The 26,306-nt window shown below is 35.2% G+C and overlaps 1 long non-coding RNA gene across 2 annotated transcripts in view; it reads left to right on the forward strand.

Moving 5' to 3' along the window:
• Nucleotides 1-210: 210 nt before the first annotated feature.
• LOC113928051 overlaps nt 211-26,306 on the forward strand; it is a 58,823-nt gene continuing 32,727 nt past the window's right edge. For both annotated transcript variants that reach the window (XR_003521764.2, XR_003521763.1), the window contains exons 1-2: nt 211-283; nt 5,230-5,323. This is a non-coding gene — a long non-coding RNA (uncharacterized LOC113928051). The remainder of the gene's footprint in view (nt 284-5,229; nt 5,324-26,306) is intronic.

Below are 26,306 nucleotides of genomic sequence, written 5' to 3' on the forward strand. Positions count from 1 at the left end.
ATAACAAAATCTATGTATAAATGACCAGTGTTCATAATTTAAAGCTCATGCTTCATAGTTTCTCAATTTGGCCAGCCTCTATTTTTCACATTTTATAAATGCTGAAATTAAGGAATAAAAATGCTTGATGAATGGGCACAACTTCTTCTTTTTTTTTTTAACTTAAAATAAAACACCAGAATTTCTGATTCCAGATTTCTCTGTCTTCAGGGTCACAAAACCATGTTGCAGGACATTTGCTTTTATGTTGTTTGACTTCTGGAAAGCTGCTAACATCTTTAATGTGAGTATTGAAGAATATGTAAATTCAAATAACTGAGCAGAATTACCAAATGATGCCTGGGGGACTCACTCAGTGTAGATTTAAAGGAAGTGACTGAGATGTTCTTAAGAACAATAGCTAAATTAATTATTGAGTGCTTCTTATGTACCAGCAACCAAAGTCTTATACAGTCTGTCAGGAGATTCCGGATGTTAAACATGAAGTTTTTGAGTTTTGGTAAGAATAAGAGCTTTAAAAGTTTAATTTTTTCTTCATTTTAGATTAAGTCCCAGACCAAGAGACTACAGATATTCTGAGCTATTTTTTTCATCAATGTTATTGCAACTAAGCTGTTCATGGTAAAGTGTACATATTTAGGAAATGTTTTTAAGCCAAATTATCATTTCTATGAAGAATATTCTCAAGTCACACAACTTTATTGGGTACAGAAGGGATGTGGGCTTTAGGACAGTGGCAGTGGGAATGGAACAGCACCATCTATCTGTGTCTTCTCTGGTACCCTAGTAGACACACTTTCCATGATGAGGGGCATGTCCCCCTTCTGTCAGCCTCAACTGGTTATTCATCCTGCTCTGCTCCTGGTCTTTAATCTTGCTCTAGCTAGGTAGGGCAGGTCATCTTAGTTAGTTCAACTCCAAGAAACATTTGAAGCTTTGTGGATCATGGCAGCTAGAGGACTGAAGTGGGCATTATTGGAGTGATGGAAAAAGAAGTAGGTCATTTATAGTAAGAATGGGATGAAACCACTTACATTTTTTTCTAACAGTGCAAGACACTTTGATATTTGTGGATGAAAAGAAAGAAAAAAATGTTAAGCCAAAAAACTAGGTTAGTTAAAATGGATTGGAAAAAAGAAAAAAATATATAGACAGATCATGGGTAAGAAAGAAGAGAAATACTATGAGGATTATTAAATATAGAACCATGGAAAAATGAGAAGAGATGGAAAATGAGGATAAGAAGTATAGCAAAGATTTAAGTAAAAAGGGCATATTTCTCAGTCATAGGCATCTAGGTTTAAAAGTTTATTTCCAAGGGTGAGGAGAGCAGGATGACTGAGGACTGAATGGTATAGAAGGTACCCTCTGTCAGGAAGATCCCATTCTATTCGGTTGACCACAGAAGCAAAATTAATGGACTTGCTGCATCTCTGGGACTTTGTCTCTTTTTTATTTGTGTGAAAACTAGAAAAAGAAAGAATGTTGGTAACAGTTTCTTGGAGCTATATTTTTACTGAGGGTTAAGTGAGTCATTTCTAGGGTCTCATACAGAAACCTGGGTGAAAGGATTTCCTAGGAATTTGGCCAGAGTAGTTTATGAAGTTCTAGTATATGACAAGGGATCTATACTATCCCATGTGATCAGACCAATCCAGAAGTTTACCAAAGAACTTAGCATTTAAAGACCTGTACTGGTATTATCTGACACTATCCTACTGGGCTTTTACTGGTATCTGATGAATTATAAAATATATTTGATATATGAGTGTATATCTATATAAGTTCATCCTTATATACAAAAAGTCAGTTGCCCCAGAACATTTTGCTCATCCTTTACTGGTTTATGATACTACCTGTCTTAGCACAAGATGCCATAACAAAATATCATATACAGGGTGACTTAAACAACAGAAATTTATTTTCTCACAGCTCTAGAGGCTGAAAGTCTAAGATCAGGGTACCAAAATGGTTGGGTTTGATGAAATTCCTCTACCTGCCTTGGAGACAACCACCATCTCACCTGTGTATTCACATGGCCTTTCTTTGATGAGAGGGGGGGAGAGGGAGAGAGAGAGAGAGAGAGAGAGAAAGAGAGACAGAAAGACACAGGGGAGAGAATGGAAGTTCTCGTATGTCTCTCCTTATAAAGATACCTAATCTCATCATGAGAGCCTCATGACCTCATCAACCCAATATCTTCTTAAGGCCCCACCTCCAGGTACATCACATTGAAACTGAGGGCTTCAACATACAAAAATATTGAGGAGACACAATTCAGTCCATAGCACTACCCTTTGGAGTGACCCCTCCACCATTTCATGTTCTTAGAACTTACTGAAGTAAGGTGCAGTCGTTATTTACTATTATATTATTTGGAAAGGCAGGACTAAGTAAGGATGTCAGGACAATGCTTTCTTTTAATCAAGAAATACTCATAGAATAAAAAGTGCAGGTCGTGACCTTGAAGAGTGAGTTGTGCCATGTCAGCAAGGGTCTAGATGATATCAATATAACCACTTAGCAATTTCTGTCAAAAAGTTTTTCTTTTATTCTGTATCTAGTAGCAATGATTTATATGGAAATTTGTATTTTCTCTCATTTTATTTGGAGCTTCACAATGGAACATCATTGATAAATATTTGAGAACAGCTATAGGATTACTGATGATAATATCTGATAAGCCAATCAATTAATAGAGTTCCTATTATAATGAGTTTGATACTATGGACTAAATCCTCCTCAATATCTTTACTGACACTTTGCTCAATGTTTCTAATTTTGTATTGTACACTAGAGCAGTCTTATCCATGAAATTGCCTTTTAAAACTTTTTCTTTTATCACCGGCTAGATAGCAAACACAGCACTTATGTGTGATAACATACCATTCTATAGTGCAAAGAATAAGGCTCCATATGTTTTAGGTATTTGAGACCTATCAATTAAATTCAATTTTTGCTTATTATTCCTTGGGTGTTGAATTCCACAAGCCTAAATGAGTATATATAATTCTATTTTGTACATGTTTATTTTGTACATGTACATGTTTGTAATTAATCATGTGTTTGCACTTACTTGTTAAATTACTGTGCTTTCTCTTTCCCTCTCTTTTATTAAATGGATTATGTGTTTTTGCCACGTGATTTTTTTTTTTTGCTAGTGATTTTGGCAATTTATACAACTAATTTGTTTTTAATATTAATAATTCATAAAGTCTTAACTTATGTTGAACTTTACTTCTGTTTTTGCTTAGAGATATTATATAATTTTATCATTTATCATAATTTTCATATAATCATATCTATATATCCATATATATTCATTTAGTTGAATTTATATAATCTCTGTAAAAAGGTAAGAAACTGAGGACATTATAAATTGACTCCCTCTCCCATGCTCATACTCCCAGCCCTCTACCAATGTTATGTTGAAATCACCAGAGATTTTAGTTCCAAAAATTTGATCTTTGATTTTTTACATTATGCTTCAACAGATATTTAAACTTAACTAGGATTATTGGTTTCTTTGCTCACCACGTTTTCTGATGGCCTAATATTTCCCACTTCTTGGGCTTCTCTTTCCTGTGTTATACTTAGGAGTGGTTTTTTAGAGAACAACTGTGGGTGGTAAACTTCCTGAATCATTGGATACCTGAAAATATCATTATTTTATCTCCAGTTTGAATATTAGTTTTTTAGGTTTAAATTATTAGTATTTAATATTAGTATTTTAGGTTTAAAACAAGTGTTTTAGTGATAACATTAAAGATAGCTTCATTATCTTCTGGCTCGCAGTGTTGCCTAGATGATTCTTGTCCATTTTTGTTAATAGCCTATTTTTTTCACTCTAAAATCCTATAGGATTTTTCTTTTTATCTTTGGAATTCTGGAACCTCAGCATGGTGGCCTAGGTATATTTCTATTTTTATTCATCTTACTTGGTACTCCATAAGTTCTTTCAGTTGTGCCATTAGATCCAACATTTTCTTCTGTAATTTATGTGATTTCTTTGTCATTTCTCCCATGCCAGCTTCTCTGTTCTTGTTGGAGCTCTTTTTTTGTTTTTTTAAGTAGGCTCCATGCCCAGCACAGAGCCCCTTGTGGGGCCTGAACTCCCATGAGATTGAGACCTGAGATGAGATCAAGAGTCAACCAACTGAGCCACCCTGGTGCCCCTTTCTGGAGCTCTTAATAAATGGATGTTGGAATTTGTTTTCCTCGTTTATTAACTTTTCTCTTATTCTTTCCATTTCTTTGTTCTTTAGTGTTGTGTTCTGGGAGATTTCCTTGGCTCCATTCTCAGCTCATGGATTTACTGTCTAGTTGTGCCCATTCTCTACTCAATCCATCTACAGAGCTTTTTTAAAAACACTTCAGCTTCCTTAGCTTTCATTTCTACAAAGTCTGTTTCCTTTTTTGTGGATACCGAATTCTCAAAGAACTGAGGATACTTTTAAAAGTTTGTTTTATTTATTTTATCCATCTCTTTTTTGTTGTTGTTCTCTTTTTACGGTTATTAGTTGTTTGCTTTCATGAAGTTTCTTGGTTTTGGCTCTCCTGAAATTATTGGTAATTCTTTTGTTTTCTGAAAATTTTTTATTCAAGTAACCCTGTCTACTAGAGTATGGCTTCTAGTTATGTTTATGATAAGTTCTTTAGTGATTTGGGGTAGAAATACTTCAAATTATATAACTACTTACAGATTTCTTTCCTATTTTCAAGAATAACTAGATTTATTATTTTAAATATAGATATTTTTAGATATAGTGATATTATTTTGTGACATTTTAGGCAAAATAGCAGCTAGATTTATGTATTCCTTTCTCCATATTGATCCAATTCTCTTTTAAGTATTTTGAAATTGTTAAAGATTATTATATTCCCTTTCATACTATATTCATGGGTAGATATAGGTATAGATATAGTTAGACATATAAGTAGATATTATTTTTCTTTTCTTTTATGATAACTTAGGCATATGAAGAGATAGAAATATATATTCATCCTGCCATATTGATTTAATCCTCTCAGTATTTTATTAACTGTTAAAATAATAATTATCCAATTTACTCATCTGGATCACAAGCTCTTAAAAGTACATGTTGAATCTTTTTTGTTTTCCATATATGCTTTGTACATGACATCTGTTTGATAAACTTCTGCTGAATTAAAATGAGTTAAGTTGAATAAAGTTCCTTAAGCACCAAAAATTTTGTTTATTATATCTAGGCCAAGCATGAATCTCCAGAGGGACAGAGAGAATCATAACTTTTCTTAAATAACAAGATGGTGAAATCAATCAAATAATAGTTAACTGAATCAGGTAACCAATTTCAGTGATTTTTTTAAAATGTGTGAATCAACAATTTGATCAGCTGAAATAATACGATATTTTAGTAAAAGGGTAGTATTTTCATACATGAATCAGATTGTCCTAAGTTCTTTAATTTTACTCACAAGTCTTTCTCACTAAAAGAAAATATAAATCACTAAAGTTATGTCTCAGTTTGTAATTACTGGGACTCTTTCTATTGGATCCAGGCAGTAGTAGTCTCTTTCATGGGTGAAAAGAGAAAAAATTAAAAATAAGACTTTCTATTTTTTCCTGTATGATATGTCTGATTTATGTCTATGCCACTCTGAGTGAATTTTAGATAGTAACAGGAAAAGTGGAAGTGACTCTCATATTTATGTGGAAATTTTCTTCCTAAATATAGCAGTAAACAAAAGAAATTCTCCTTTCGGTTAACACACACTCTGAGCTAGAATTGTTAGTCAATAAGTCTCTGTGTATATCCTCACTGTGTAGATGAAGCTATTAAATTCAGAAAGATTTCCTTCATATTTATTAAGATGGCTAGTATTAAAAACAAACAAACAAACCAAAAAGAAAATAACTAACAAGTATTAGCAAGGATGTAGAGAAATCAGAACTCTTGTTCATTGCTGGTGGGAATGAAAATGGTGCGGCCACTTTGTAAAATGGTATAGTGGTTTCTTAAAAAATTAAAAATAGAATTATCATATGATCCAGCAACTCTACTTTGGAGTACATAGCCAAAATAATTAAAAACAGACACTCAAACAGATACTTGTATACTCATGTTTATAACAACATTATTCATAATAGCCAAAGGTGGATGCAACCCAAATATCTATCAACAGAGGAATGGGTAAACAAAATGTGGTATATACATACAGTGGAATATGAGTAAGCTTTAAAAAAAAAAAAACAAAAGAAATTCTGACACAAGCTATAACATGGATGAATGTTGAGGACAGTATGCTAGGTGAAATAAGCCAGTCACAAAAATATAAATACTGTATGATTCTATTAATATGAGTTAATTCAGAGTGACAAAAAGTAGACCCATGTTTGCCAGGGGCTGAGAGGAGAAGGGAATGAGTTGTTTAACAGGTATAGAGTTTCAGTTGGGAAAGTCAAAGAAGTTCTGGAGGTAGATGGTGGGGATAGTTGTAAAACAATGTGAATGTACTTAATATCACAGAACTGTACACTTAAAAATGGTTAAAATGGTAAATGTTATATATATTTCACCACACACATACTCAGAAAGGTTAAATAAAATTCCTAAATTTCTGCTACTGGTAATGGTAAGGTGAGAATTCCAACCGAGGCATGTCTTCATTCATTCAATCAGCAAACTACTGTGTTCCTAGTATATGCCAGACACTAGGCTAGTGTTCACAAAGTGTGAAAGAGAGATCCCTGCCCACTTGGAACTTACATTCAAATTGGAGGGGAAAGACAATAAGTCAAAATAATTAAAGTATAAATTTTTGCTATCTGAGAAGGTGATGAGAGCTCCTGGTAAAAGGAAAAATTGGAACAAGGTGGGAGGAATTGGGTCTGGCAGTATAACTAACTTCTAAACTCAGGCTTCATCCACAGACCTATGTTGTCTGTCAAGATATAATATTTCAGAAAAAAATACGGAAGTTTTCTTTATTTTGGATGTGTTTTTGTTTTGTCTGTTTTCCCATTTCCTGTAAGTACTTTATTAAGAAAGTAAAAATAAGGCATGTTTTATTTCTCTTCAGAATCAGAATAGAGCTCTTTAGAACAATGCATTGAAATAATATTTCTCTTGTAAGAAAACCTCAGTATGTAGGTTATTGTCCCTCTTACAAACCTAGGAAATAAAAGACATGTGGAACTTGGAGAAGACTCATACACCGTAAATGGGAAAAATGTTCTTGAACAATACAAGAATTCTCAAACTTCCAAATATGGATAGTAATACATCTGTCTGAAAATCCTAGATCTGGATTTTGCCAGTTGTGGATTTTGTCAGGTGTGTGGCCTTTAGCAAGCCAGACTTTCTTCTAAGCAAAACGGGAATAAAAAGATCAGCTCTATTCATTTTACAGGGCTACTGTAATAATCAAATAACATAATATTAGAGAACCAGTTTGTTATTTGTCAAACACTACATAAAGATGACTTAGGCAGTGGTAATAATATTATTACAATATATGCTTTACTTTTCACTAAATATGAAGAGCTGATTTTGGAAGACCCACAGTCGCTCTAAATGCAAACCAAGGCCTTAAACACTCATATCACAAAGGAAAGAAAAAAGAATCAACTTCTTCCTAACCAAGTGTCAATGGAAGTGCCATAGCTCTAACTTCATAGGATCTCTTTGGTGCGGAGTGAGGGACTGCTAATGGAAGCATCGGAATCACAAAAGTCCTTACAACCAGCCATTTTATATGGATTGTATGAAGTTTTCTTGATTTTAGCATTTTTTTTTCTCTCCTAGGGAAATAATTCTTTCCCTTTCATATTTATAAGAGTGTGAGTTCAATAAGTGGTGAAAATCTGGAGACAAAAAAGAAAGAAAGAAAGAAAGAAAGAAAGAAAGAAAGAAAGAAAGAAAGAAAGAAAGAAAGAAAGAAAGAAAGAAAGAAGGAAAGAAAGAAAGAAAGAAAGAAAGAAAGAAGAGAAAGAAAGAAAGAAACCAATGCATAATTTACAGTTCAGTGTATCCATCTACTGCTAGTATAACAGAGCTCTAATTTACTCACCAAATGAAAATGCTTAAGTTAAATAGGAATTAGGTCACTCATTGGTGTGTAAGTATACATATGCACTGAGGCACTGGTCCCACACTGGAACCAAATATGGCTATCCTAGGGAGAAGTGACTGCTCATGTGCAAGACTGAGAACTCAATTCATGATGCAGCTTTAAAAAAATATTAATGCAATATATATGTGTGTGTATGTGTATCTATATCTATCTATCTATCTATTGTACTTATTATACCACATTGTAATGACATATGTTGTTGTTGGGTAACTCCTGGAAGACAGAGTCCCTAATATTTACTGCAACTCTTGGCATGTGGATGGTAGAGTATCACAGCTCTTATCTTCTGCAGAATTCAGTGCTGAAAGTCTGAGTGGTCAGTGGTTTGTAGTATGACCCAGGGAATGCCTGATTGCAAAGGATATTTGCTCAGAAGAGAATTTGAGAAAGGCTTAGAGGATGCCTGGCCCCAGCCAAGAAGACAAAGGTTCAGGGCATGGCTTAGCCCTCCTACGTGTACTAGAACACCACCTCATTTCCATATTGGTTTTTGATCTAGAAAACTCTTAGTTGTGTGTACCACAAATCAGAAACCAATATCAGTGGAAGGAAAGCTCAAACTTAAAGTCCTATATATTGAGATGTCACAAATACGACAGGGAAAGCAAAGCGAGAATAAGCTGAAATAGAATGAAGCAGGGAAATAACTGGGGATGAAAGAATAACACACTGCAAGCAAGGACAGAGATTTGGACATGTGTGCTAGCCATGCTCTATGGGTGAAAGTCCTCTATGGAGAGTTTCCACAGTCATCCTTAGAGCCTTCCTCTTTATTTGCCCCAGGTCATTCTTCCTACTCTGCTTCAAATCCTCTTGCCCTCGTTTGTTTTCCCTTCTTTTCCAGATTATCCCTTTCTGATTAGCCCTTTACAAGGTTGACTTGGATGGAGAGTCTGTCCGAATCAAATGAGGTTCACCTCAAGACATGGCCTTCTGTATTTTTCTCCTTACACCTAAGCCCTATAGCTACTGGCAAGTGATATCCCTCATCTTCAACTGTTCTAAATTCCAAGGACATAAGAGCCCTAGTAGAGTACTCTGGATCCTCTAATTCTAGTTATTTAGGAAAATTGACATCTTAAGAATTTTTTTTTTTAAATTACATGTGTATGTTTAGCTATTCATGCACGGTTTAGTTCATGGGAAAGACAAGTAACTTTGATAAACTCTATTTCAGGTATGATGAGTTTGGTGTAAGAGTGTAATGAGACTGCCCTGTAGCAGATCAGTTTATGGGTCTAGAGTCACGTGAAAGGTTGGGCAGAAGACATCAACTTAGGAACTATCAGATCCCGGGTTTTATTACCTGCTAAACGTCTCACATACTTTCAGTTATCATTACAATATACAGATATAATCATGTCATTGCCTATATACAAAAATCTTCAATGAATTCCTAGAATATGAAAAATAGAGTTTTAATACTTCAACATGGGCATCAAACACCAAAATTTGACCCTTTATAGACTTCATCTAATTTCCCCACCACTGTCTTTCCACAAACATGCTTGGCAATATCCCAGTTTCAGACCTTCCTTTAAGTTGTTTTCTCTCTTAAGATTGCATTTTCCCCTAATATCCAACTTCTGAAGTCTAGTCTCCATCGAGGGCCCTTAAAATTTTTGTTCTTCTAATAAGAAAGAAATTTCTTCTGCACAATATTTTTTTAAGATTTTATTTATTTATTTGAGAGAGAGAGAGCGAGAGCAAGCAAGAGCACTAGAGCAGGGGGAGGGAGAAGCAGACTCCCTGCTGAGCAGTGAGCCTGATGCAGGGTTTGATCCCTGGACCCTGGGATCATGACCTGAGTCGAAGGCAGCCGCTTAACTGACTAAGTTACCCAGGCGCCCCACACAGGATTTTTAATAATAAAATTTTTATTTATCATGAAGCTGTTTGCCAAAAAAATTGTTCCTCTACTTTATCAACATATCTATTTACCAACTTATGTCTGAACATTTTTATTCAATCTCTCAAGAAGTCAGAATAGCATATTTAAGATAGATTCTGTGCTGTTTGGTGGCTTTCAAATTTTCAAAAGGAAAAGGTCTGGCTCCTCTAAGAAGTCTTTCATTCCTGTCAGGTAATTAATCTTCATGAAGAAGAGGCTTTGAATGAGAAATTGGAGATGAGCATGGAAAGTATACAGTTATAAGTTTTGTGGTAGAATGTACCCACCAGAGCTAAGCTGAGGGAAAGTAAGTTACAACTCATGCTCGTATTCTTAGGGGATAATTAAATAGATCATTAACTAATTAATTTAAAAGATGATCTCCAGGGACCTGAACTGTCCTTGGGACAGAAGAGTGGAAGTGGTTATGGATACCTCAGAATTGTAAAGGAAAAAAAGTACTTTTGTAAACAACAAAAACAAAAACCAAAAACAAATGTAGCCTATTCAATAGCATGGGATGGTGATAGAATATGCTATGTTTAGAGAATAACCAGCATTTTGGTACAGTGGAAGTATCATGGGCATAAGTTAGGTAGAGATTGGAGTTTGAGCGAATTTGTAGACCATACTAAAATGTTTGGATAATTTTGATCACAGGATTTTGCCTGATGTTACATTATATCATATGCCTACTTCCGCTTCATTTAAATTTTTCATAAATACTATTTTAATGATTATATATTCTGTAAAATTATTATATCATGATTTGTTTAAGGATAACTTGGATATTGGGTATTTAGGTATTTTTGTTTTGTTTTGTTTTTCACTATCACAAACATCACAACAGTAAACACCATTGTAAGCTTTGCTTGTGATAATCCATCTCTGATTATTTCCTAGTAAAGGTACTTCTGAGGTAAGACTAGGAACATATTACGTTCAAAGAAGCCAGACATAAGCCTGGCCCTCTTTCAGGTGTTCATCTTTTCTTAGATTAGAAAAATGTTGGGTTGTTACAACAGCCTGTTACTTAAACTCCTGCTTCCAGTCTTGCACCCTTCTAATCCATTCCCTACATTAAGCCAAAGTAAACGTCCCCAAACGTAAATCGGGTCCCATCCTCCTTACTAAACTTTATGCAAGGGTTCCTTAGTGTGTCATGTATAAACTATTCAAATTCAAGAGCATTTAAGGCTTTTAATACATCTTACCAGATTGCTTGCAGGAAGGTTGCGGTAACATACTCAAACAAGCAGCGTACAAAGAGTGTATCTTATCATGCCTTCGCTAGCATATGGTATTCTCATTTGTCACACATGCTGTACTGATCTATTATTGTCTGTCTCTTCCATTGATTTATTAATTAGTTACAATCAGGAATCCTGTTCTATTCATCTTTGGATCACAAAGCCCAGTGCAGTGTTAGTGAGCAATGAGTGAATTAATACTACCTAACAAAAGTACTTCATCTGTATGTGGAAATTAAGATCCTTTTATCCTTTGCTCTGCTGAGATTTAGGGAGAGACAGGGTCAAGGCCAGAAGCTGAGGGTTCAAACAACGGTTGAAGTATCAGACATGTAGTCAAAGATCAAAGTCAGTAATACAAAAGCCATTAGTTCAGGACATCTGACAAAAGTCAATCTCTTATGGAGGAGTCCATTCTTGTTTTAAATGCTCCAACGTACATGATGTTTATTAAGTAAGATGTAGCTATTCTGACTAAAAAGACCCAAGGTGAGGAGTTCAGATGATATAGCCCCATTTCAGGTATGCTCACATGAGGAAAGTCTTCCTACTGGAACTAAGAGGTACGAGTTTCATATGCCAGGCAGGCAGTGTGCAGGGGAGGGTTATTCACTTCCATGAGAAGCCTCATGGGTATGAATCCTTCCTAGAGCAGTGGGACTTTCAAACTTTAATGTGTATATAAATCACTGGGGAATCCTGTTAAAATACTAGATTCTGACTCAGAAAACCTGGCTGGAGCCCTGGTATTCTGCATTTCGAACAAGCTTCCAGGTGATGCTTGTGTTGCTGATACATGGACTACGCTTTGAGTAGGAAGGTTCTAGCACATTTTCTCCTTCTTCATCTGCTTAATGAGAATTTTACTACTTACCTCAAAATATTGTTGTGAGACAGATATCAAAAATTTAGGCAATGTAACTGGTTATATAAATACCTCATTGATACTCTTTGTAGAATTATCATTTCATCATTTCCAGTGGGTCTCAAACTTGGCTAGACGTTAGAATCACCTGGGGAGCTTTTTAAACATACTGATGCCAGGGCCTCCTTTAGACCAGTTAAACCAAAATCTCTTGGGATAGAGATCAGGCCTCATTATTTTTATAAAGCTTCCTAAGTGATTTTTTTTTTTTGGACAATCAAGGGTACGCCAATGACACACATCTTTATCAACTTCCCAACTGTCTCCAAAGCTATAAGAAAATTTTAGTTATTTGTGTAGCTAGGTCTCAGGGCTGTTATAATCTTCTAATATAAGGTAACTAACTATGTGCTGATGAGTTGAAGGAGCATGTGAATTCTGAGAATGGGGCTCCAGACCCTACTTTTGCATACCAGGTACTTTGAAGAGGTATAGGGAAGCACCTCATGGGGATCCACTCTTTGGGCATCTGGTAGGGACCTCCAACTCAGCAGAGCATCAGAAATCAGACTCATCTCTAGGGCTGTGATCATATATGGATTCCCAGACCCCACCAGTCGGTAGACAGAGCTCTGACATCTGGCTGTTATTTTAATTTTAACTCCTTTAAAATGTTTCTTAAGGATTCTGATGCCACTAAGTTTGAAATCACAACATAAACACATGCTAGAGAAAGAGAAAGTGAAATTCATCTAATATGTCCTATGATAATACCTCTAATAGTGAACAAAGTCTAGCTGTATCTTTATTTATTTTTTCTTTTTTTAAAGATTTTATTTATTTATTTGACAGAGAGAGAGACAGCGAGAGAGGGAACACAAGCAGGGGGACTGGGAGAGGGAGAAGCAGGCTTCCCACGGAGCAGGAAGCCTGATGCGGGGCTCCATCCCAGGACCCTGGGATCATGACCTGAGCCGAAGGCAGTCACTTAACCAACTGAGCCACCCAGGCGCCCCTAGCTGTATCTTTAATATCACAAATAATAGTCATTTCACTGAAAAAAAAAAACAAAACAAGTTATTTGGTCTCAAATAAACAAAATACAATAATTAACAGATTTATCACTTTCACCTAATTTGGAGGGTTCTGCCAGCAGAACTATGACCACAGTTCAGGCTCTGAGAGACACTTAAGCCTTCCTTGATTGTGACTTTAGCTTTGCTGTGCCTTGAGCTTCTCAGCTCGTATATGTATTGATAGGTCTCATAGAAAAAGGCTCAAAAAGTGTTCTGTTATGTTTTAACTATAAAGTACCCTTTAAAGAACTTTCTCTTTTATGGGAAAATCCAATTGAAGTGGCTCGTGATGATCAAACACAATTATTTACAGAGGAGTATATTGCTTCAGAAAGTATAAACTACCAAAGACAGGGTCCTTGACCTGAGAAGCTTAAGCTTTAAGATAGGGGTAAACACAAGTAAGATAACAGTAAAACGGCGTTGGTCTCAAGGTTGTAGAGGGATCAACGTGGAGACCGTGGGCAAGCTGAGTGACATTATTCACTTCCAGTGCCTCATGAAGTATGCTGACTTCTAGAAAACCTATAGTAACTTTGGGACACAATAGTTGAGAATTTGAGGTTTTAGTTTCAGGCTTTCATAGGGAAAGTTGAAAACAAAATAGTCACTTCAAAGTGTGATTTGTTTTAGCTTCAGTTAACATTCTACATATGAGATTTATCACTATCTAGGCCAGTGCTAATTTGGTTTTGAAGATCTTATGAGTGGATTGTTTTGTGATGCCAAGACTTTTTCATAGGTCCATTTAATGTCCAGTGTTTTCTTTGTTAGATTAAGAGATTTATATTTTATTTATTTATTTTTTACTAAAGCAGCCCAATATAATGTATTAAATAAATATGATAGAAGTTAATCAAATGCTTATCAGTCTCAATTTCATTTGCAATTAGTCTTTCTGAGTATTTTGGCTTTGGCTCCATAACATTAGTATAAGAAGGAAAATATAGTCAAATCCCAATGTGATATTTGGTCATTAATAGTTTAATGTGTGTTTATTTTTCCTTCCAGATTTTTATTTCAGAAAATAAATCCTAGATTATGTTCTCAAAGGAATTAGAACTATTTCTGTGTATCTATTCCTTAAAACCCTCTAGGCCTTTCTCCCTCCTCCTTGTGGTTCTTATAAAGGTTTAACAACTGGCAGCCCTGGAATCTGATGACCTCTTTCTTTCCTTTGACTAGATAAGGTAGCACAGCTGCTAGTAAGTTTTCCCACAGACTCTGCCAATGGTGCTTGTGGGGAGGGGTGTCCCTCTGTGGACGGAGAGGTAATTCGATCTTCACACGGATCAGACCTGAGCCTTGTCAGAGTTGGGACTGTGTGCTATATTAAATTACATTCAGTGTTTTCTGTTCTACTCCTTGAACTACTGTTCACAGAGACCACCCAACCTACAGCACTTTCTTGAGCCCATGGGGAACCCAGTTATAACTGTCCACATGGCCATTCAGCCAGCAGGCTGTCTGGCCTGGCTTCTTCAGAACCCACTGATAATGTTTCTGGCAGAACAATTTCACATTTCCAGTGAAATCTCATCACATAAGGAAAGTTAATAATCTTTGGTGAGAAATGACTTGTGCTATGAACCTGCAGAGCAGGAAATTGAGAAGCAGTCAGGCAAAGTTTAGAGATGAGCAGTTTGGTTTTGGTGCATTGCCTTTTCTTAGTCGGCCCTAACTGTAAGCCATTCTGTGTCTGTATTTGTAGCTTCTTGTGCCCCCACCCTTATCCCCTAGTCCACTGATTTTCAAACTCTAGTGTGTACCAGACTCACATTCCAGGACCTCCATAGAGATTCTAGAATCCATGGAGAGATTCTGATTCAGAAGTCTGGTGCTACATGTTTAACAAACACTAGGTGCTTATGACTTACATGATCTAAGGATTACACTTTGACAAAGGCATTAGTAACAAAATGCTATCAATCAATCCTTTTCCCACATATCAAGAAGAGTATATACATCATAGTTTATTTATATTTTACTGTGAATTAATGCGTGATCCTACTCTCAAAAAACTTAAATTTTACGGGGAGATGTAGAGAAAAAGCCCTATTCCAAGATAGGTATACAAAAACAGTAATAATCTACTATTGACTGAAAGCTTTACTGATATCATTAACAGTCAACACATATTTTGTATGTACTATATTCTTATAATAAGGTAAGCAAGAGAAAGAAAATGTTACTAATAAAATCACAAGTAAGAGAAATTCATTTACAGTACTATGCTGTATTCATAAAAAATGTGTGTAATTGGACCTGTGCTGTTCACACCCATGCTGTTCAAGAGTCAACTGCATAGACTGTAAATGCTGGATAAATTAACAAAAGGGGCACTTACTATTATCAGCTGTGGTCATGGAAATCTTCCTAATATTTAATTTCTTCATTTTTGGGAAAGTTACTTTTGAAACAGAAAATTTTAAGTGGGAAGGAACCAGTGATTTTTGCCTACAATCCCAGCCAATGGTAGAAATGAGTTTGTTAATGGCTTCATTTATGAAAGCAGGGTACATTAAGTACATGTTATGTGAAAGACATTTTTGTTGTTGTTGTTCTTGAAGTCTCTTCATATCTACTCTGGTCAGAAATTAAGTGTTCATCATTCTTAAATTTCCCTAAAGCAATAGAACATGTCCAGTATATTTGAAGAGGAAAAAGACATCCTCTAAAATTAAGCTCAAGGAAAACACTGGAGCTCTTTGAAAGTCAATTCACTCTTATAAAGATTCCAAGGCTGTGAGTCAGGTGACATAGCTTCATGTCAACATCAAGACTGGAATTCACTAGCTGTATGACCTTGAACAAATAAATTAATTTTTCTGTATCCCAGTCTTCTGTAAAATAGAGCTAATAATATTTATTTGTTCTATCTTAAAGATTTATTAGGAAGGTAAATAAACGTAATAGTAATGATCTTTGCATATTAAGTAATGTATTTGAATATAAGATATGATTTTTTAAATATGTACACCCAGGTACGTATATATACGCATATATTTTCCCCCCTGCAAATCCACAAAGTAAGCTATGTGATGGAATTAAGTATCTTGCAATGAGGCTTTGTACTCTGTGGTTCTCTTGGGTGTACTTTTCTCTTATCCTCTGTTCTCATCCTTGGAAATGCAAGAAGGAGGTTCACAATCCTAAACCAAATTAGTATCAGCTTAACTGGGTTTCTATAAATGCTATAATAAAGTTAAGATATACAATTACATTACAGCAATGATGATTAATAAGTGAAATTGTTATCAAGGGCTTTACTATTTTCTAGTGAGTTCTTGATATTAAATGACAATGCCAAGTTTTAATCAAATAATAAGAAAAGTTAAAATTTAAAAAGTACTATTTTATTTGCATAAATATATTTCCTTGAGATATCTCTCTAAAGAGAATGCTTTAAGTTCATGAACCTGGGATTTTTGTCACAAATGAAAGGATCTGTGTTATTAGTAATGCCATTTCTAGTTGGGTCAGGGAATTTTAAACTAAGATACAGACTTTGTTGCCTTTTTTTTTTAATACTGAACAACTACTATGTGCAAGACACCATGCTTGAGAATATAGGAGATATAAAAATATTTAAGTGGTGTTATGAATGAAAGTACCTTGAGTGAAACACCAATAAAGAAATATGGGAGATCAAAAGAGTGGAGTCCCTTCAGAAACTTGGAAGGATCAGCTGTTGTTTCAAAAATGCTAATTTGAACTAATTTAGAAAAGAGGCTTCGGACACATGAGGAAGGAAGAAAGGGAATGCCAAGTAGAGAGAATATTAGAAGCAAATACATAGTGAAGGAATAGTGAAGAGATATATTAAAAACAACAACAAAAACAAACAATCCATTTTACCCATTTTCATTCAAATTTCAAAGCAGGGAAAGAACCCTTGTTTTTTAATTTGCTAATCACTCATTGTTATGATCTGAATGTTTCTGTCACCACTAAAATTTATATATTAAAATCTTAACCCCCAATGTGATGGTATTAGGAGGTGGGGCCTTTGGGAGGTGATTAGGTCATGAGAATGGAGCCTTAGTGAATGGGATTAGTCCCCTTATAAAAGAGACCCCACAGAGCTCCTTTGCTCCTTCCACCATGTCAGGACACTGAAAATATGCTGTCTATGAACGAGGAAGCGAAACTTCACCACATACCAAATCTGCTCGTGCCTTATCTTGGCCTTCCCAGCCTCCAGAATTGTGAAAAATAAGTTTGTTGTTTATAAACCACCCAGTCTAAGGTATTTGGTTATAGCAGACTGAATGAACTAAGACATTCACATTTATAATATTCAGGAAAAAAATTGTCTAATTAAAAGTCAGGGGAAAAATATTGACTCTACATTTTAAATCTGTTTCAAATAAAACAGTTTTGTTGTAAATACTCCATTTGAGCTATTTAAGAAAAGAGTTTCCTAGCTGTTAGGGACACTGTAATAGAACACACACCAGAAGTTGTTGGAGCTGCTTTCTATCCTAACCTTACTGTGTGAATCCGGGCAGGTCACTTAACTTTGCTGAGTCTCATTTTCCTGAGGTTTGTGGGGTTGTAAGGGGAATTAAACTAAATGGTCTTTAGGATCCATCCCAGCACTAAATATTTACAAATTCTTATTTCCAGCATTTGGAGTTATTCATACATTTTAATGTTTAGTTTCTTTTTTTCCCTCCAGAATCACTGATGCAAGTCCCCCTAACTTTTTCTTCCCCCACCCCAAAACCACACATTTCTCCATTGCTTACTAGTATTAGAAATATTATGAGACTGAATTAGGTAGGCTAGATATCATCTACAAGAAATCCTAGGTTTACCAAAGAAAGACATAAAATGAGTAGTTATCACTTTGGGGCATTTGCACATATAAGTTCTTCATGTGATATGAGATCTTAGGTGCTCTGAAGGTGGGCTTATTTGGATAGGAGTCTCTCCATACTCAGAAAGAGATGCTGAGAACATCCTCTTGTTTTCTAATGGAAGACCAAAGACCCTAAAGTCTTGAAATTGATTCATATTTCAGACTACAGATAATGTTGAAGAACTAGGAATAAGGAAAGGTATAAACATATTAATAAATTGCTAATATATAGTAAAGCTTATAATGTACTAGGCATTGTACCAAACAAATTTGTTCTCATTTAATTCTCTTAATGACTGTATGAGGTAGATATTATTATCAGTCCCATTTTGCTAATGTGGAAACTGAGAGTTGAAGAGCCTCAGATAAATTGTCTGAGAGTAAACATTGGCAGAGCCAGGATGCAAGACTAAGTCTAGATTTCTTCTCTTTATTGCCTTACCATAATCCCCTGTACCATTTAATTTGATAGCAAATGGGGACCACGAAGTATGCTTGCTCATTAGTTAGACAGTTCTTTTGCTTCATGATTGGTCTCATAATATGCTTTCCTTATAATATTTTTTAAAAAATGTATGTATATATTTGAGAGAGAGTACACATGTGTGTATACGTGTGAGTAGGGGAGGGACAGAAGGAGAAAGGGGGGAGAGGAAGAGGACCCCATGCTGAGTGGGGAGCCTACAGGAGGCTCCATCCCAGGACCCTGAGATCATGACCTGAGCTGAAACCAAGAGTCAGATGTTTAACCAACTGAGCCACCCAGGGCCCCTTACTTACACTATTAAAAGAAGAAAATAAGGTATTTGAAATGTTTAACCCCAGTCAAAAAATAACCTTAATGACTAAACCAACATATCTCTGTTCTTGCCCTTTTCTTTCTATTTTTACTTACTATGGCATCATTCCATTGCACACCTAACCCCCAATATTAGCAATCTCTATAGGTAGTAGAATTAACTGTGGCTTCTAAACAAGCTCAATGTTTATAGAGTGAAATGTCCTCATCCAAGAGACTTTCACTTGCTTAAACCTGTTACATAAGCTGCCATGTTTTCTTTCAACAGTTTAACAAATTGTCTTTTATAGGCTGGAAAAAGAAAGTGGCCAAAAGCATTTACACTTTTTTACCTTGTAATTTTTGAAAGTTTGAGCACAAAATGCGATAAGATGCTTTGGAATCTTTGATATCATTTCTTCCTTTGGAGCATATGTGGTAGAGCAACAAGACAGGGTATTATTTCCTTGCTGGAATCACATAGAGCCTAGTCAGCCAAAGCAATTTCACAGTGCCTGACCAAAACACCTTGGCTGCTGCCCCCACACATGTGGGAGATGTTTTTGGCTGAGGACGATGGCTTGAGTCAGTGATTGCTGAATGCCCTGTATTTGGCATTCTACTTTTCACGTAAATAGTACGGAGAACAGAGCAGGCCTTCACGATTGTACCTTTACTGACCGAGAGATTTTTGGTGAGCAAACATCCACCTAGTTGTTAACTCCATTGGGCTTTTTTGTAGGTTAATATTTTGTACTTTCTCATTTTGAAGTTCTAGTGGATGTTGTTATTTTTTTGATATTCATTGATCAAATATCAATTTGATGTTTCTTTCTAAGCTACTCTGATGCATGAATTCAGAAGCATATATTTGGCACATTATTTCTCTATGATTGCTTCTTGTATTTTGTTTAGCTTTATTTTCTTAGTTAGACAAAGTTTCTTAAGAGCATGTTCCAGATTCTCAAGACTCATATTCATTTACTATTTGTTGAGTGCTTAGTGCAGTGCTGAGTGTATAACAAACATCCATTAAATTTTTAATTGATTGAGTTCACTTGGCTATTGGCTGACTTCATAGAAGTAATAAATGGGTATTTAGAGTGGGCCAATGAGCTGAGTTTGTAAAAGCACAGTGTAGTTGTCCATTGGGGTTCGGTGGGTGTTGGTCCCTAGGTGGAATACTTTGATTTATGAATGTTGGCTATTCAACCAACTCCTCACAAAAGTGTGAGACTAATGCAAGAAGGAGACTGTAATTAAATCAAGAATAAAAAGCAACAGTCTAAGAGTATTCTCTAAAATGGTGGTTCAGGACTGACCCTCAAATATTTGAAAGCAAGCAGCATAGTAAAATAAATTTCTTTCTTTCTCATTCTCTCCATACCTCCCTATTTCCTTCACCCCCCACTTACATCTTTTTTCCTTTCTTCAAAAAATGTTGAGCCCCTTCATGGACCAGATACAGTTGCTAGAGGTAAATAAAATGGCAAAAGAGATATACCCTGACTTCTCTGCTCACATTTCAGTGGAGGAAACAGACTGGAGCTGGTGAAAGGAGTTAATCAAGTAACAGGGAATCAATGCTTTCTATGAAGGGAATGGTATGTTCAAAGGCCCAGAGGTAAAGGAAGGAAAGCCTGATTAGAACAGACAAAATAATGTTAGTATAATTTTGGGTCAGGAGAAGAGGTGTGAGACTTAATGTTGAAGTAGTATAAATGGACCACATTATAATGAAAAACTTCATCAATACTACTAGAGTAGTAGTGCTTTGGAAAAGCATCAATTTGGAAAAGAATCAATTTTTTAAGCAGAGGAATGGCATGCTCTGCCTTGTGTTTTTCATAGCTCAGACTGACTGGGCCAGGGGCTGGGGAAAGACGGGAGGTACGAGATAGGATATTAACAGTGAGGATTGAAATAGCTGAATGGATTTGAGGGATATCAAGAGAACTTGGGGACTAGTTGAGGAGAGTAAGTTAAGGATATATACATTTCTAACCTGAGTCAGTAGCACCAGTTACTGAAATAGGAATCAAAGCAGAAGTAAGTTAAGGAAGGGAAATTAATGAATTCAATTTTAACCCTGATGAATTTGAGGTGTAGAAATAACTAAGGTCAAAATGCACAGTGGACATTTCTTGTTCATAAGGAGCTTGTCATCATATTGTATATCTTTATAGGGGTTAGTTTTATATTGTTCTTTGTGACCTTCATCATTATTATTATAGTCGACGTTACCTACTTGCCTTGCTTAAACAAAGGCTGTGAGGGACACAGAAGCACATAAGATATGTCTCTTCCCTTGAGGAGATCAGGGCATGGATGGGTAGATAAGACCTACACTAAAAAACAGAAAACCAACAAAATCATGTTTAGCGAAAAGCTAATATATGTATTGCAAATAACCAGTGTTACAGGATTGCCAATAACAGAGAGGCTAAACTGGATTAGGGAAAGTAGAAAAAAAAAAGGTGATGTTGGTCTTGATAAGGTATAGATAAAGGAAGATGATGAATATAGGCATTTCTAATTTGGGGGCAGAAGTGAAGGGAAAACAGACAATTTTATTCATAGTTTTAATGTAATATATGTGTTGAAAAAATAGTACCATTTATGCAAATACTGGCCTATCACGTTTGTTGTTAAAAGAATGATAGCTTACCAGTACATATCCATTCAGGGCTGTAATTTCTACTTTGGACATTAAGACCTTGCACCTATAAAAAGTTTACTAAACCAGCCATGAAATGTGGATTCTCTTAGGAAAAACCAGATGGGTAGAGATTCTTTGCATGGATTGGCTTTGCCCAGCCTATGCCTCTGATTTCTTAAATAACACTATGTAAGCAAGTTCACTGAGAGTTGGTTGTCCTCTCTGTAGTTGTTAAAAACAAATTGAAAGTACATTAATGTGGGACCATTGGCATTGCTATATTTAAAGTAGCCAAATAGAATTAAAATACAAAACTATTTACTTGGTGGTCAAATGTAGTCTAAAGGCCCATGAATTAGAGTAATTCTGTCCAATAGAAATATTAAGAGAGCCACAAAGTTGAGCCATATATATAATTTTAAATTTTCTAATAGCAACATTAAAAAAAGTAAAAGGAAACAGGTGAAATTAATAGCACATTTATTTAAACTGATATATCTGAAATATTATCATTTCAATACCTAAGAAACATAAAAATGTATTAGTGAGATATTTTACATTATTTTTAATATGAAATCTGTGAAATCTAGTATTATTACATATTTATAATTACATCTATCTATCACATCTCAGTTTAGACTAGGCACATATCAAGTCTTCAGGAAGACTTGACCACTCTATTGGATAGCAAAGATCTAAAGGTTAGAGTGGCAAATCTTACACTTTCACCCTTTTATCTGAACTATAATGTTCAGGTTGCTGATTACTGCACACCTTTGGTTGGCTCTGCAGATGCTTTAACTCTTTGTGAAAAGATTCTCAGCAACAAAAGAAATAAGGGAAAAAACATAAAAGAGAATTAACTTCTCTTAAATATCTTGTAGGCTCCAGGCAAAGGGCTAGACACTTTATATTCATTATCTCAATAGCTACTTCATCAATTGTTTGTACTGAGATAGGCATGTGCAAATAAATCCATAAACAGACAAATAAGCAAATAATTACTTATCACACAATAAAACCAATGAACAAGGACATTGAAATTCAGAGACACTAAAAAAATTACCCAAGATTACACAGCTAATAAATATCAGACCCTGAATAGCATCTAGATCTGTTTGATTCTGAAACTGATGCACTTTCCACCATACTTTGCTGCTTCCTAAAGCACATCCCTGGTTTGGCTCAATCAAACTTTCAGTAAACACTGAATCACCATGATTTTGCAGCGGAGAACAAGGTCTTGGCAAGATTTTATAATAGAAAAGATACCAAAGGAGAATTACTTTAAAGACATTTTGCTCCTGATACACCCTGAAGTTTAGTGAGGAAAAAACAGTTCCATTGGATTATTTAGGAAAGGCAAATAAGAATTTTGAGGAGGAAAACAAAAAGGATGGATTGGATCTGAACAAGGAGTAAGGAAACCTCAACCTTAATCCAGATTTTGTATTCAATCCACTAATGCACCTTAAACTCACTTAGAAGATTTGCTATTCCAAACATCTGTGGAATGAAAGGAGTTAGTTAACATACAGCATTGTGTAAACAATATCGAGCCATTTTTTTACTGGGTTTTCAAAAACTACCTTCTTTGCTCTCTATCCTACCTATACGACCCTACAACCTCATGGAGAATGTATCACTGTGGACAGATTCTCACAGAATCTAGTGTAGAAGAGTAGTTCTCACACTTCAGCATGTGTAAGAATCACCTAGAAAGCTGATCAAATACAAATTCCTGGGCCCTGCCTCGGGAGATTCTCATTCAGGAGTTCAGAGGAGAGACCGGATAATCTGTGTTTCTTTTCTTTTTTCTTTTTTTAATAATCTATATTTCTAACAAGGTTTAAGCAGTTGCTGATGCTGCTGGTCTTGGGACAACACTTTTGAGCTGTACTGGTCTAGATGGTGAGGATGGATAAGGCAGCAGAATTGTAAAGTCACTTTGTCATTAGCTCTCTGAAAGCTGTTTCTGAATTCCTAACCTTTTCTCTTTTTGATTCATTCCTCCTAAACTCCATGGGTCCTAGGAAAGAAGATTTCAAGTTGTTCATAGAAAAAGCAGGCCCAACTTCATAAGACCTTAATTCCTATTTGGATACTGATTTTATGGCAATAGATCACTATATGACAAAGGTAGATTCAGTACTGGTCAAAGTAGGAGAAAGTGTAAAGACATTATCAAAGAATTCTAGAATCTCCAAATTTATACAAATCCTCTGCTCTGGAATATTTATATTCCAGAACACTGAAAAAAAGAAAACATTAAACTGATAGATGCACTGGTCTCTGAAGAATTGCAGTGAGTGAGATAAGATAGAAGTAGAAAATCGGCATATGTTCTGATTCTCCAAAACATACACACACACACACACACACACACACACACGAGAGAAATCTGCTTCCACTATCAAGAGTACAATAGAATACCTTTATTTCTGGGTTATTCATGAGTAATAGCGTGCAATTATTTATTAGTAACATTTTTTAAGTATAAGAAAAAATTGGGATCAATGAAATCATCATGCTTCTTTAAACAAGATATTCTGTTTTGTTTGTTTGATTGGATTTCTGGACCATGAGGAAGTGTGATAAAAAATTAAAAGCAAAGACAAATACCATGTGATCTCTCTTATATGTGGAATCTAAAAAAAATTTTTTTTTTTTTTAAAAAACCAAGCTCATATATACAGAAAACAGATTGGTGGTTATCAAGGGTAAGGGGTAAAGGATAGGGAGAAATGAGTGAACTATATTTTTTAGTTTAAGTAAGTTGTTTAAATAAAAAAAGTAAAAGCCAATTTAAGCAGGGAGTTGACATCTACTTTTATATCTTCTCATGAAGAAAGTGAAGAAGTTTATCAGATGTTAAGGACAATAAGAGGTGAATGGCCAGTGTAGTTGGTTATAAGATTTCAGTCCCTCTAGAGTAGGTAATTAATAGAATGTCACACCTTCGGCCTTGGCTTTCTTTTCCATTCTTAAGTAAGATGTGGAAAAAACTTTATATGGTATGCTTATCAAATTTATAGATAATAAATTAGGGAGAAAGTGTGATTATTCTGGTTAACAGTATACTTAGGGATGAAAATTTGGAGTGAAAGATAGTTTCTAATAAAATGAGTTTGAACAGCAGGTGCACATGTAAAAGATTACAGGAATTTAGTATAGAAGTATATAGAAGATATGTTATAAACAATATGGAGTTACAGAAAAAAAAACTATTATATGAGTCAGTGGTGGGACCAAAAAAAAAAAAAAAAGCCAAAGCCAGACTTGGTTATATTAGTTAAAAATACAGTATTTAGAACAAGATAATCATTTGTTCTGCTTTAGTTCCACCATTCACATTCAAAATATAATATTAAGTTCAGTTTTGGGGAGTTTTTTTAAATAATGGATATAGACAAACTAGAACAAACTCAAAGGATAGTGTTTAGGAGAGATATAGAATTGGAAGCCATGCCATATGAGGAAATGTGTTTACTATATCCTTCCTTTGCCTCATTTCTACCCCATCTAGTCACTCTTATCTGCAATTAGATCTTCAAGAGGTATAGGACAAGGATTATTCCAGCCAATACATATTTGGGTTTGTTTTTAAAGATTTATTTTATTTATTTTAGAGAGAAAGAAAGAATGGACCATAAGTGTATAATTCTTGGTGTATAGTAGGTTCTAGGAATGGTGAGGGCAATTCTGATGATGTTGATAATGGTAATTAAGTAGTACCTGTTTGTTTCTTCTTCTCTGAAGAATATCAAATTCCAAGTGGTATTATAGATGTGAAAAGAACAATCTTAAGACATTGACTATTTTTATTATTTCTTATGAGGTGTTACTAAATAATTTAAATGGTCAGAAAAATATGCCATTTTCTCATAAAGTGCCAAGACATTCAGGCTATTGTCTTTGCAGGAAAGTTAGCATTTATTTCAACTCTGTTGAAATCCTATACTGAGTAGGCCTGTACTGAAAAGACAGAGTCTTGTTAAGGAAACATAGCTTGGCTCAAATCCACCCAGTTGTAAATAAATTTTAATCTTTCCTGATGGACAGGAGTTAGGTTTCTTTATCTTCATGGGGACGAAGAGGTGGAGGCTATAAAAGAAGTTTATTTGGGGAAATATTTGCACAAGTCTTTGATACATTAATGCATTCAGTCCTTTGAAATGAAGCCTATTTTTGCCTTTACTGCTGTCTTTATAAACATATTGTGATGGAAAAATATAATTGGAAAATCTTTTCTACCATTTGTCACCAATTTGGTTGCTTCATTTGGAGCACTATGCCAGTTTTAAGTGAGGGAAATAAAGAGATCATTGCGTAGCAATGCTGATTTTTTTGCCTATCTAAAACTAATGAGGACCATGACACAATAAATTTGAGTATGAAGCGCAGCATTGTCCCTGAAGATGGTCATGATAAATGGGGCTGGCTGGGCTCATAAACATAGGCGCTCTGGATACCAGCAGGTTAGACATTTATATCTGTCATTGTTCAATGAAGTTGAATTTACATGGAATAAAAAAGCAAAATAATCTGCTCTTTGACTCTGAAATAAATGTTGTCTAGAGTAGTTGTATGGTTGGCATCAAAAAAAACCATTTGAAGTGGGCTACTTTCTGACATTCTACGCTGAAAGTGTAGTCAAGAGCTCAATAAGACTCCAATAGGAGCTATAAAACTGTGGTTATTTAAAAGTGCAAATCTGGTATATCTTTCAAGGATTAAAAACAGACATTCTCCTTGGCAGCTGTCAGAAGAAATGTGTCATAGAAAATTTCCTGACTGAACTAAAGTAT

This window comes from Zalophus californianus, chromosome 7, assembly GCF_009762305.2.
Source record: "Zalophus californianus isolate mZalCal1 chromosome 7, mZalCal1.pri.v2, whole genome shotgun sequence".
Lineage (NCBI taxonomy): Eukaryota > Metazoa > Chordata > Mammalia > Carnivora > Otariidae > Zalophus > Zalophus californianus.